The sequence below is a fragment of the Osmia lignaria genome, unplaced genomic scaffold (genome assembly GCF_051020975.1).
Source record: "Osmia lignaria lignaria isolate PbOS001 unplaced genomic scaffold, iyOsmLign1 scaffold0002, whole genome shotgun sequence".
Taxonomy (NCBI): Eukaryota; Metazoa; Arthropoda; class Insecta; order Hymenoptera; family Megachilidae; genus Osmia; species Osmia lignaria.
This window is the reverse complement of record NW_027478159.1, coordinates 655,755-668,437: the sequence shown is the minus strand read 5'-3', so window position 1 is coordinate 668,437 and position 12,683 is coordinate 655,755.

Sequence of the window (12,683 nt, the reverse complement as noted above, 5' to 3'; positions counted from 1 at the left end):
GCAATAGTGCAGAGTCATCTCAATGAAAGGGGCCACGGTGTTTCTGTATCTCTATTATGTTGGTGCGGCTTCGGAATTTTTAAATATCTCGATATATCTCGAAAACTACGCTTCTGATCAAAAAATATCATAGAACATAAATTGTAGGAAACATAATTCTCTACAAAAAAGGTCTCTTAACATTTTGCCATAGCTCGCTTCGTTTCCGAGATATTTGCAGATTTATCTCAAGGGAAGGGGCCTGACGGACATATTTCGAAATATTTCTTCTTCTTGTTGTTCTTCTTCTGCACAGCTAAGCCGGAAGTGGCATTTGCAGCTCGCAAGAGTGCAGAGATATCTCAAAGAAAGGGGCCACGGTGTTTCTGTACCTCTATTATGTTGGTGCAGCTTCGGAACTTTTAAATATCTTGATATATCTCGAGAACTACGCATCTGATCAAAAAATATCATAGAACATAAAAAGTAGGAAACTTAATTCTGTACAAAAAAGGTATCTTAACATTTTGCCATAGCTCGCTTCGTTTCCGAGATATTTGCAGATTTATCTCAAGGGAAGGGGCCTGACGGACATATTTCGAGATATTTCTTCTTCTTGTTGTTCTTCTTCTGCACAGCTAAGCTCGAAGTGGCATGTGCTGCTCGCAATAGTGCAGAGTTATCTCAAAGAAAGGGGCCACGGTGTTTCTGTATCTCTATTATGTTGGTGCGGCTTCGGAACTTTTAAATATCTTGATATATCTCGAGAACTACGCATCTGATCAAAAAAAATCATAGAACATAAAAAGTAGGAAACTTAATTCTCTACAAAAAAGGTCTCTTAATATTTTGCCATAGCTCGCTTCGTTTCCGAGATATTTGCAGATTTATCTCAAGGGAAGGGGCCTGACGGACATATTTCGAGATATTTCTTCTTCTTGTTGTTCTTCTTCTGCACAGCTAAGCTGGAAGTGGCATTTGCAGCTCGCAATAGTGCAGAGTTATCTCAATGAAAGGGGCCACGGTGTTTCTGTATCTCTATTATGTTGGTGCGGCTTCGGAATTTTTAAATATCTCGATATATCTCGAAAACTACGCTTCTGATCAAAAAATATCATAGAACATAAATTGTAGGAAACATAATTCTCTACAAAAAAGGTCTCTTAACATTTTGCCATAGCTCGCTTCGTTTCCGAGATATTTGCAGATTTATCTCAAGGGAAGGGGCCTGACGGACATATTTCGAGATATTTCTTCTTCTTGTTGTTCTTCTTCTGCACAGCTAAGCTGGAAGTGGCATTTGCAGCTCGCAATAGTGCAGAGTTATCTCAAAGAAAGGGGCCACGGTGTTTCTGTATCTCTATTATGTTGGTGCGGCTTCGGATCTTTTAAATATCTCGATATATCTCGAAAACTACGCTTCTGATCTAAAAATATCATACAACGTAAATTGTAGGAAACATAATTCTCTACAAAAAAGGTCTCTTAACATTTTGCCATAGCTCGCTTCTTTTCCGAGATATTTGCAGGTTTATCTCAAGGGAAGGGGTCTGACGGACATATTTCGAGATATTTCTTCTTCTTGTTGTTCTTCTTCTGCACAGCTAAGCTCGAAGTGGCATGTGCAGCTCGCAATAGTGCAGAGTTATCTCAAAGAAAGGGGCCACGGTGTTTCTGTATCTCTATTATGTTGGTGCGGCTTCGGAACTTTTAAATATCTTGATATATCTCGAGAACTACGCATCTGATCAAAAAATATCATAGAACATAAAAAGTAGGAAACTTAATTCTCTACAAAAAAGGTCTCTTCATATTTTGCGATAGCTCGCTTCGTTTCCGAGATATTTGCAGATTTATCTCAAGGGAAGGGGCCTGACGGACATATTTCGAGATATTTCTTCTTCTTGTTGTTCTTCTTCTGCACAGCTAAGCTGGAAGTGGCATTTGCAGCTCGCAATAGTGCAGAGTCATCTCAATGAAAGGGGCCACGGTGTTTCTGTATCTCTATTATGTTGGTGCGGCTTCGGAATTTTTAAATATCTCGATATATCTCGAAAACTACGCTTCTGATCAAAAAATATCATAGAACATAAATTGTAGGAAACATAATTCTCTACAAAAAAGGTCTCTTAATATTTTGCCATAGCTCGCTTCGTTTCCGAGATATTTGCAGATTTATCTCAAGGGAAGGGGCCTGACGGACATATTTCGAGATATTTCTTCTTCTTGTTGTTCTTCTTCTGCACAGCTAAGCTGGAAGTGGCATTTGCAGCTCGCAATAGTGCAGAGTTATCTCAATGAAAGGGGCCACGGTGTTTCTGTATCTCTATTATGTTGGTGCGGCTTCGGAATTTTTAAATATCTCGATATATCTCGAAAACTACGCTTCTGATCAAAAAATATCATAGAACATAAATTGTAGGAAACATAATTCTCTACAAAAAAGGTCTCTTAACATTTTGCCATAGCTCGCTTCGTTTCCGAGATATTTGCAGATTTATCTCAAGGGAAGGGGCCTGACGGACATATTTCGAGATATTTCTTCTTCTTGTTGTTCTTCTTCTGCACAGCTAAGCTGGAAGTGGCATTTGCAGCTCGCAATAGTGCAGAGTTATCTCAAAGAAAGGGGCCACGGTGTTTCTGTATCTCTATTATGTTGGTGCGGCTTCGGATCTTTTAAATATCTCGATATATCTCGAAAACTACGCTTCTGATCTAAAAATATCATACAACGTAAATTGTAGGAAACATAATTCTCTACAAAAAAGGTCTCTTAACATTTTGCCATAGCTCGCTTCTTTTCCGAGATACTTGCAGATTTATCTCAAGGGAAGGGGTCTGACGGACATATTTCGAGATATTTCTTCTTCTTGTTGTTCTTCTTCTGCACAGCTAAGCTCGAAGTGGCATGTGCAGCTCGCAATAGTGCAGAGTTATCTCAAAGAAAGGGGCAACGGTGTTTCTGTATCTCTATTATGTTGGTGCGGCTTCGGAACTTTTAAATATCTTGATATATCTCGAGAACTACGCATCTGATCAAAAAATATCATAGAACATAAAAAGTAGGAAACTTAATTCTCTACAAAAAAGGTCTCTTAATATTTTGCCATAGCTCGCTTCGTTTCCGAGATATTTGCAGATTTATCTCAAGGGAAGGGGCCTGACGGACATATTTCGAGATATTTCTTCTTCTTGTTGTTCTTCTTCTGCACAGCTAAGCTGGAAGTGGCATTTGCAGCTCGCAATAGTGCAGAGTTATCTCAAAGAAAGGGGCCACGGTGTTTCTGTATCTCTATTATGTTGGTGCGGCTTCGGATCTTTTAAATATCTCGATATATCTCGAAAACTACGCTTCTGATCCAAAAATATCATACAACGTAAATTGTAGGAAACATAATTCTCTACAAAAAAGGTCTCTTAACATTTTGCCATAGCTCGCTTCTTTTCCGAGATATTTGCAGGTTTATCTCAAGGGAAGGGGTCTGACGGACATATTTCGAGATATTTCTTCTTCTTGTTGTTCTTCTTCTGCACAGCTAAGCTCGAAGTGGCATGTGCAGCTCGCAATAGTGCAGAGTTATCTCAAAGAAAGGGGCCACGGTGTTTCTGTATCTCTATTATGTTGGTGCGGCTTCGGAACTTTTAAATATCTTGATATATCTCGAGAACTACGCATCTGATCAAAAAATATCATAGAACATAAAAAGTAGGAAACTTAATTCTCTACAAAAAAGGTCTCTTAATATTTTGCCATAGCTCGCTTCGTTTCCGAGATATTTGCAGATTTATCTCAAGGGAAGGGGCCTGACGGACATATTTCGAGATATTTCTTCTTCTTGTTGTTCTTCTTCTGCACAGCTAAGCTGGAAGTGGCATTTGCAGCTCGCAATAGTGCAGAGTTATCTCAATGAAAGGGGCCACGGTGTTTCTGTATCTCTATTATGTTGGTGCGGCTTCGGAATTTTTAAATATCTCGATATATCTCGAAAACTACGCTTCTGATCAAAAAATATCGAACATAAATTGTAGGAAACATAATTCTCTACAAAAAAGGTCTCTTAACATTTTGCCATAGCTCGCTTCGTTTCCGAGATATTTGCAGATTTATCTCAAGGGAAGGGGCCTGACGGACATATTTCGAGATATTTCTTCTTGTTGTTGTTCTTCTTCTGCACAGCTAAGCTGGAAGTGGCATTTGCAGCTCGCAATAGTGCAGAGTTATCTCAAAGAAAGGGGCCACGGTGTTTCTGTATCTCTATTATGTTGGTGCGGCTTCGAATCTTTTAAATATCTCGATATATCTCGAAAACTACGCTTCTGATCCAAAAATATCATACAACGTAAATTGTAGGAAACATAATTCTCTACAAAAAAGGTCTCTTAACATTTTGCCATAGCTCGCTTCTTTTCCGAGATATTTGCAGATTTATCTCAAGGGAAGGGGTCTGACGGACATATTTCGAGATATTTCTTCTTCTTGTTGTTCTTCTTCTGCACAGCTTAGCTCGAAGTGGCATGTGCAGCTCGCAATAGTGCAGAGTTATCTCAAAGAAAGGGGCCACGGTGTTTCTGTATCTCTATTATGTTGGTGCGGCTTCGGAACTTTTAAATATCTTGATATATCTCGAGAACTACGCATCTGATCAAAAAATATCATAGAACATAAAAAGTAGGAAACTTAATTCTCTACAAAAAAGGTCTCTTAATATTTTGCCATAGCTCGCTTCGTTTCCGAGATATTTGCAGATTTATCTCAAGGGAAGGGGCCTGACGGACATATTTCGAGATATTTCTTCTTCTTGTTGTTCTTCTTCTGCACAGCTAAGCTGGAAGTGGCATTTTTAGCTCGCAATAGTGCAGAGTTATCTCAATGAAAGGGGCCACGGTGTTTCTGTATCTCTATTATGTTGGTGCGGCTTCGGAATTTTTAAATGTCTCGATATATCTCGAAAACTACGCTTCTGATCAAAAAATATCATAGAACATAAATTGTAGGAAACATAATTCTCTACAAAAAAGGTCTCTTAACATTTTGCCATAGCTCGCTTCGTTTCCGAGATATTTGCAGATTTATCTCAAGGGAAGGGGCCTGACGGACATATTTCGAAATATTTCTTCTTCTTGTTGTTCTTCTTCTGCACAGCTAAGCTGGAAGTGGCATTTGCAGCTCGCAAGAGTGCAGAGTTATCTCAAAGAAAGGGGCCACGGTGTTTCTGTACCTCTATTATGTTGGTGCAGCTTCGGAACTTTTAAATATCTTGATATATCTCGAGAACTACGCATCTGATCAAAAAATATCATAGAACATAAAAAGTAGGAAACTTAATTCTGTACAAAAAAGGTATCTTAACATTTTGCCATAGCTCGCTTCGTTTCCGAGATATTTGCAGATTTATCTCAAGGGAAGGGGCCTGACGGACATATTTCGAAATATTTCTTCTTCTTGTTGTTCTTCTTCTGCACAGCTAAGCTGGAAGTGGCATTTGCAGCTCGCAAGAGTGCAGAGTTATCTCAAAGAAAGGGGCCACGGTGTTTCTGTACCTCTATTATGTTGGTGCAGCTTCGGAACTTTTAAATATCTTGATATATCTCGAGAACTACGCATCTGATCAAAAATTATCATACAACATAAAAAGTAGGAAACTTAATTCTCTACAAAAAAGGTATCTTAACATTTTGCCATAGCTCGCTTCGTTTCCGAGATATTTGTAGATTTATCTCAAGGGAAGTGGCCTGACGGACCTATTTCGAGATATTTCTTCTTCTTCTTGTTCTTCTTCTGCACAGCTAAGCTGGTAGTGGCATTTGCAGCTCGCAGTAGTGCAGAGTTATCTTAGAGAAAGAGGCCACGGTGTTTCTGTACCTCTATTATGTTGGTGCAGCTGCGGAACTTTTAAATATCTTGATATATCTCGAGAACTACGCATCTGATCAAAAAATATCATACAACATAAAAAGTAGGAAACTTAATTCTCTAGAAAAAAGGTATCTTAACATTTTGCCATAACTCGCTTCGTTTCCGAGATATTTGCAGATTTATCTCAAGGGAAGGGGCCTGACGGACATAATTCGAGATATTTCTTCTTCTTCTTGTTCTTCTTCTGCACAGCTAAGCTGGAAGTGGCATTTCCAGCTCGCAATAGTGCAGAGTTATCTCAAAGAAAGGGGCCACGGTGTTTCTGTATCTCTATTATGTTGGTGCGGCTTCGGAACTTTTAAATATCTTGATATATCTCGGGAACTACGCATCTGATCAAAAAATATCATAGAACATAAAAAGTAGGAAACTTAATTCTCTACAGAAAAGGTCTCTTAACATTTTCCCATAGCTGGCATCGTTTCCGAGATATTTGCAGATTTAGCTCAAGGGAAGGGGCCTGACGGTCATATTCCGAGATATTTCTTCTTCTTGTTGTTCCTTTTCTGCACAGCTAAGCTGAAAGTGGCATTTGCAGCTCGCAATAGTGCAGAGTTATCTCAAAGAAAGAGGCCACGGTGTTTCTGTACCTCTATTATGTTGGTGCAGCTTCGGAACTTTTAAATATCTTGATATATCTCGAGAACTACGCATCTGATCAAAAAATATCATAGAACATAAAAAGTAGGAAACCTAATTTTCTACAAAAAAGGTCTCTTAACATTTTGCCGTAGCTCGCTTCGTTTCCGAGATATTTGCAGATTTATCTCAGGGGAAGGGGCCTGACGGACATATTTCGAGATATTTCTTCTTCTTGTTGTTCTTCTTCTGCACAGCTAAGCTGGAAGTGGCATTTGCAGGTCGCAATAGTGCAGAGTTATCTCAAAGAAAGAGGCCACGGTGTTTCTGTACCTCTATTATGTTGGTGCAGATTCGGAACTTTTAAATATCTCGATATATCTCGAAAACCACGCATCTGACCAAAAAATATCATAGAACATAAATAGTAGGAAACTTAATTTCCTACAAAAAAGTTCTCTCAACATTTTGCCATAGCTCGCATCGTTTCCGAGATATTTGCAGATTTAGTTCAAAGGGAGGGGCCTGACGGACATATTTCGAGATATTTCTTCTTCTTGTTGTTCTTCTTCTGCACAGCTAAGCTGGAAGTGGCGTTTGCAGCGCGCAAGAGTGCAGAGTTATCTCAAAGAAAGGGGCCACGGTGTTTCTGTACCTCTATTATGTTGGTGCAGCTTCGGAACTTTTAAATATCTTGATATATCTCGAGAACTACGCATCTGATCAAAAAAAATCATAGAACATAAAAAGTAGGAAACTTAATTCTCTACAAAAAAGGTCTCTTAATATTTTGCCATAGCTCGCTTCGTTTCCGAGATATTTGCAGATTTATCTCAAGGGAAGGGGCCTGACGGACATATTTCGAGATATTTCTTCTTCTTGTTGTTCTTCTTCTGCACAGCTAAGCTGGAAGTGGCATTTGCAGCTCGCAATAGTGCAGAGTTATCTCAATGAAAGGGGCCACGGTGTTTCTGTATCTCTATTATGTTGGTGCGGCTTCGGAATTTTTAAATATCTCGATATATCTCGAAAACTACGCTTCTGATCAAAAAATATCATAGAACATAAATTGTAGGAAACATAATTCTCTACAAAAAAGGTCTCTTAACATTTTGCCATAGCTCGCTTCGTTTCCGAGATATTTGCAGATTTATCTCAAGGGAAGGGGCCTGACGGACATATTTCGAGATATTTCTTCTTCTTGTTGTTCTTCTTCTGCACAGCTAAGCTGGAAGTGGCATTTGCAGCTCGCAATAGTGCAGAGTTATCTCAAAGAAAGGGGCCACGGTGTTTCTGTATCTCTATTATGTTGGTGCGGCTTCGGATCTTTTAAATATCTCGATATATCTCGAAAACTACGCTTCTGATCTAAAAATATCATACAACGTAAATTGTAGGAAACATAATTCTCTACAAAAAAGGTCTCTTAACATTTTGCCATAGCTCGCTTCTTTTCCGAGATACTTGCAGATTTATCTCAAGGGAAGGGGTCTGACGGACATATTTCGAGATATTTCTTCTTCTTGTTGTTCTTCTTCTGCACAGCTAAGCTCGAAGTGGCATGTGCAGCTCGCAATAGTGCAGAGTTATCTCAAAGAAAGGGGCAACGGTGTTTCTGTATCTCTATTATGTTGGTGCGGCTTCGGAACTTTTAAATATCTTGATATATCTCGAGAACTACGCATCTGATCAAAAAATATCATAGAACATAAAAAGTAGGAAACTTAATTCTCTACAAAAAAGGTCTCTTAATATTTTGCCATAGCTCGCTTCGTTTCCGAGATATTTGCAGATTTATCTCAAGGGAAGGGGCCTGACGGACATATTTCGAGATATTTCTTCTTCTTGTTGTTCTTCTTCTGCACAGCTAAGCTGGAAGTGGCATTTGCAGCTCGCAATAGTGCAGAGTTATCTCAAAGAAAGGGGCCACGGTGTTTCTGTATCTCTATTATGTTGGTGCGGCTTCGGATCTTTTAAATATCTCGATATATCTCGAAAACTACGCTTCTGATCCAAAAATATCATACAACGTAAATTGTAGGAAACATAATTCTCTACAAAAAAGGTCTCTTAACATTTTGCCATAGCTCGCTTCTTTTCCGAGATATTTGCAGGTTTATCTCAAGGGAAGGGGTCTGACGGACATATTTCGAGATATTTCTTCTTCTTGTTGTTCTTCTTCTGCACAGCTAAGCTCGAAGTGGCATGTGCAGCTCGCAATAGTGCAGAGTTATCTCAAAGAAAGGGGCCACGGTGTTTCTGTATCTCTATTATGTTGGTGCGGCTTCGGAACTTTTAAATATCTTGATATATCTCGAGAACTACGCATCTGATCAAAAAATATCATAGAACATAAAAAGTAGGAAACTTAATTCTCTACAAAAAAGGTCTCTTAATATTTTGCCATAGCTCGCTTCGTTTCCGAGATATTTGCAGATTTATCTCAAGGGAAGGGGCCTGACGGACATATTTCGAGATATTTCTTCTTCTTGTTGTTCTTCTTCTGCACAGCTAAGCTGGAAGTGGCATTTGCAGCTCGCAATAGTGCAGAGTTATCTCAATGAAAGGGGCCACGGTGTTTCTGTATCTCTATTATGTTGGTGCGGCTTCGGAATTTTTAAATATCTCGATATATCTCGAAAACTACGCTTCTGATCAAAAAATATCGAACATAAATTGTAGGAAACATAATTCTCTACAAAAAAGGTCTCTTAACATTTTGCCATAGCTCGCTTCGTTTCCGAGATATTTGCAGATTTATCTCAAGGGAAGGGGCCTGACGGACATATTTCGAGATATTTCTTCTTGTTGTTGTTCTTCTTCTGCACAGCTAAGCTGGAAGTGGCATTTGCAGCTCGCAATAGTGCAGAGTTATCTCAAAGAAAGGGGCCACGGTGTTTCTGTATCTCTATTATGTTGGTGCGGCTTCGAATCTTTTAAATATCTCGATATATCTCGAAAACTACGCTTCTGATCCAAAAATATCATACAACGTAAATTGTAGGAAACATAATTCTATACAAAAAAGGTCTCTTAACATTTTGCCATAGCTCGCTTCTTTTCCGAGATATTTGCAGATTTATCTCAAGGGAAGGGGTCTGACGGACATATTTCGAGATATTTCTTCTTCTTGTTGTTCTTCTTCTGCACAGCTTAGCTCGAAGTGGCATGTGCAGCTCGCAATAGTGCAGAGTTATCTCAAAGAAAGGGGCCACGGTGTTTCTGTATCTCTATTATGTTGGTGCGGCTTCGGAACTTTTAAATATCTTGATATATCTCGAGAACTACGCATCTGATCAAAAAATATCATAGAACATAAAAAGTAGGAAACTTAATTCTCTACAAAAAAGGTCTCTTAATATTTTGCCATAGCTCGCTTCGTTTCCGAGATATTTGCAGATTTATCTCAAGGGAAGGGGCCTGACGGACATATTTCGAGATATTTCTTCTTCTTGTTGTTCTTCTTCTGCACAGCTAAGCTGGAAGTGGCATTTTTAGCTCGCAATAGTGCAGAGTTATCTCAATGAAAGGGGCCACGGTGTTTCTGTATCTCTATTATGTTGGTGCGGCTTCGGAATTTTTAAATGTCTCGATATATCTCGAAAACTACGCTTCTGATCAAAAAATATCATAGAACATAAATTGTAGGAAACGTAATTCTCTACAAAAAAGGTCTCTTAACATTTTGCCATAGCTCGCTTCGTTTCCGAGATATTTGCAGATTTATCTCAAGGGAAGGGGCCTGACGGACATATTTCGAAATATTTCTTCTTCTTGTTGTTCTTCTTCTGCACAGCTAAGCTGGAAGTGGCATTTGCAGCTCGCAAGAGTGCAGAGTTATCTCAAAGAAAGGGGCCACGGTGTTTCTGTACCTCTATTATGTTGGTGCAGCTTCGGAACTTTTAAATATCTTGATATATCTCGAGAACTACGCATCTGATCAAAAAATATCATAGAACATAAAAAGTAGGAAACTTAATTCTGTACAAAAAAGGTATCTTAACATTTTGCCATAGCTCGCTTCGTTTCCGAGATATTTGCAGATTTATCTCAAGGGAAGGGGCCTGACGGACATATTTCGAAATATTTCTTCTTCTTGTTGTTCTTCTTCTGCACAGCTAAGCTGGAAGTGGCATTTGCAGCTCGCAAGAGTGCAGAGTTATCTCAAAGAAAGGGGCCACGGTGTTTCTGTACCTCTATTATGTTGGTGCAGCTTCGGAACTTTTAAATATCTTGATATATCTCGAGAACTACGCATCTGATCAAAAATTATCATACAACATAAAAAGTAGGAAACTTAATTCTCTACAAAAAAGGTATCTTAACATTTTGCCATAGCTCGCTTCGTTTCCGAGATATTTGTAGATTTATCTCAAGGGAAGTGGCCTGACGGACCTATTTCGAGATATTTCTTCTTCTTCTTGTTCTTCTTCTGCACAGCTAAGCTGGTAGTGGCATTTGCAGCTCGCAGTAGTGCAGAGTTATCTTAGAGAAAGAGGCCACGGTGTTTCTGTACCTCTATTATGTTGGTGCAGCTGCGGAACTTTTAAATATCTTGATATATCTCGAGAACTACGCATCTGATCAAAAAATATCATACAACATAAAAAGTAGGAAACTTAATTCTCTACAAAAAAGGTATCTTAACATTTTGCCATAACTCGCTTCGTTTCCGAGATATTTGCAGATTTATCTCAAGGGAAGGGGCCTGACGGACATAATTCGAGATATTTCTTCTTCTTCTTGTTCTTCTTCTGCACAGCTAAGCTGGAAGTGGCATTTCCAGCTCGCAATAGTGCAGAGTTATCTCAAAGAAAGGGGCCACGGTGTTTCTGTATCTCTATTATGTTGGTGCGGCTTCGGAACTTTTAAATATCTTGATATATCTCGGGAACTACGCATCTGATCAAAAAATATCATAGAACATAAAAAGTAGGAAACTTAATTCTCTACAGAAAAGGTCTCTTAACATTTTCCCATAGCTGGCATCGTTTCCGAGATATTTGCAGATTTAGCTCAAGGGAAGGGGCCTGACGGTCATATTCCGAGATATTTCTTCTTCTTGTTGTTCCTTTTCTGCACAGCTAAGCTGAAAGTGGCATTTGCAGCTCGCAATAGTGCAGAGTTATCTCAAAGAAAGAGGCCACGGTGTTTCTGTACCTCTATTATGTTGGTGCAGCTTCGGAACTTTTAAATATCTTGATATATCTCGAGAACTACGCATCTGATCAAAAAATATCATAGAACATAAAAAGTAGGAAACCTAATTTTCTACAAAAAAGGTCTCTTAACATTTTGCCGTAGCTCGCTTCGTTTCCGAGATATTTGCAGATTTATCTCAGGGGAAGGGGCCTGACGGACATATTTCGAGATATTTCTTCTTCTTGTTGTTCTTCTTCTGCACAGCTAAGCTGGAAGTGGCATTTGCAGGTCGCAATAGTGCAGAGTTATCTCAAAGAAAGAGGCCACGGTGTTTCTGTACCTCTATTATGTTGGTGCAGATTCGGAACTTTTAAATATCTCGATATATCTCGAAAACCACGCATCTGACCAAAAAATATCATAGAACATAAATAGTAGGAAACTTAATTTCCTACAAAAAAGTTCTCTCAACATTTTGCCATAGCTCGCATCGTTTCCGAGATATTTGCAGATTTAGTTCAAAGGGAGGGGCCTGACGGACATATTTCGAGATATTTCTTCTTCTTGTTGTTCTTCTTCTGCACAGCTAAGCTGGAAGTGGCGTTTGCAGCGCGCAAGAGTGCAGAGTTATCTCAAAGAAAGGGGCCACGGTGTTTCTGTACCTCTATTATGTTGGTGCAGCTTCGGAACTTTTAAATATCTTGATATATCTCGAGAACTACGCATCTGATCAAAAATTATCATACAACATAAAAAGTAGGAAACTTAATTCTCTACAAAAAAGGTATCTTAACATTTTGCCATAGCTCGCTTCGTTTCCGAGATATTTGTAGATTTATCTCAAGGGAAGTGGCCTGACGGACCTATTTCGAGATATTTCTTCTTCTTCTTGTTCTTCTTCTGCACAGCTAAGCTGGTAGTGGCATTTGCAGCTCGCAGTAGTGCAGAGTTATCTTAGAGAAAGAGGCCACGGTGTTTCTGTACCTCTATTATGTTGGTGCAGCTGCGGAACTTTTAAATATCTTGATATATCTCGAGAACTACGCATCTGATCAAAAAATATCAT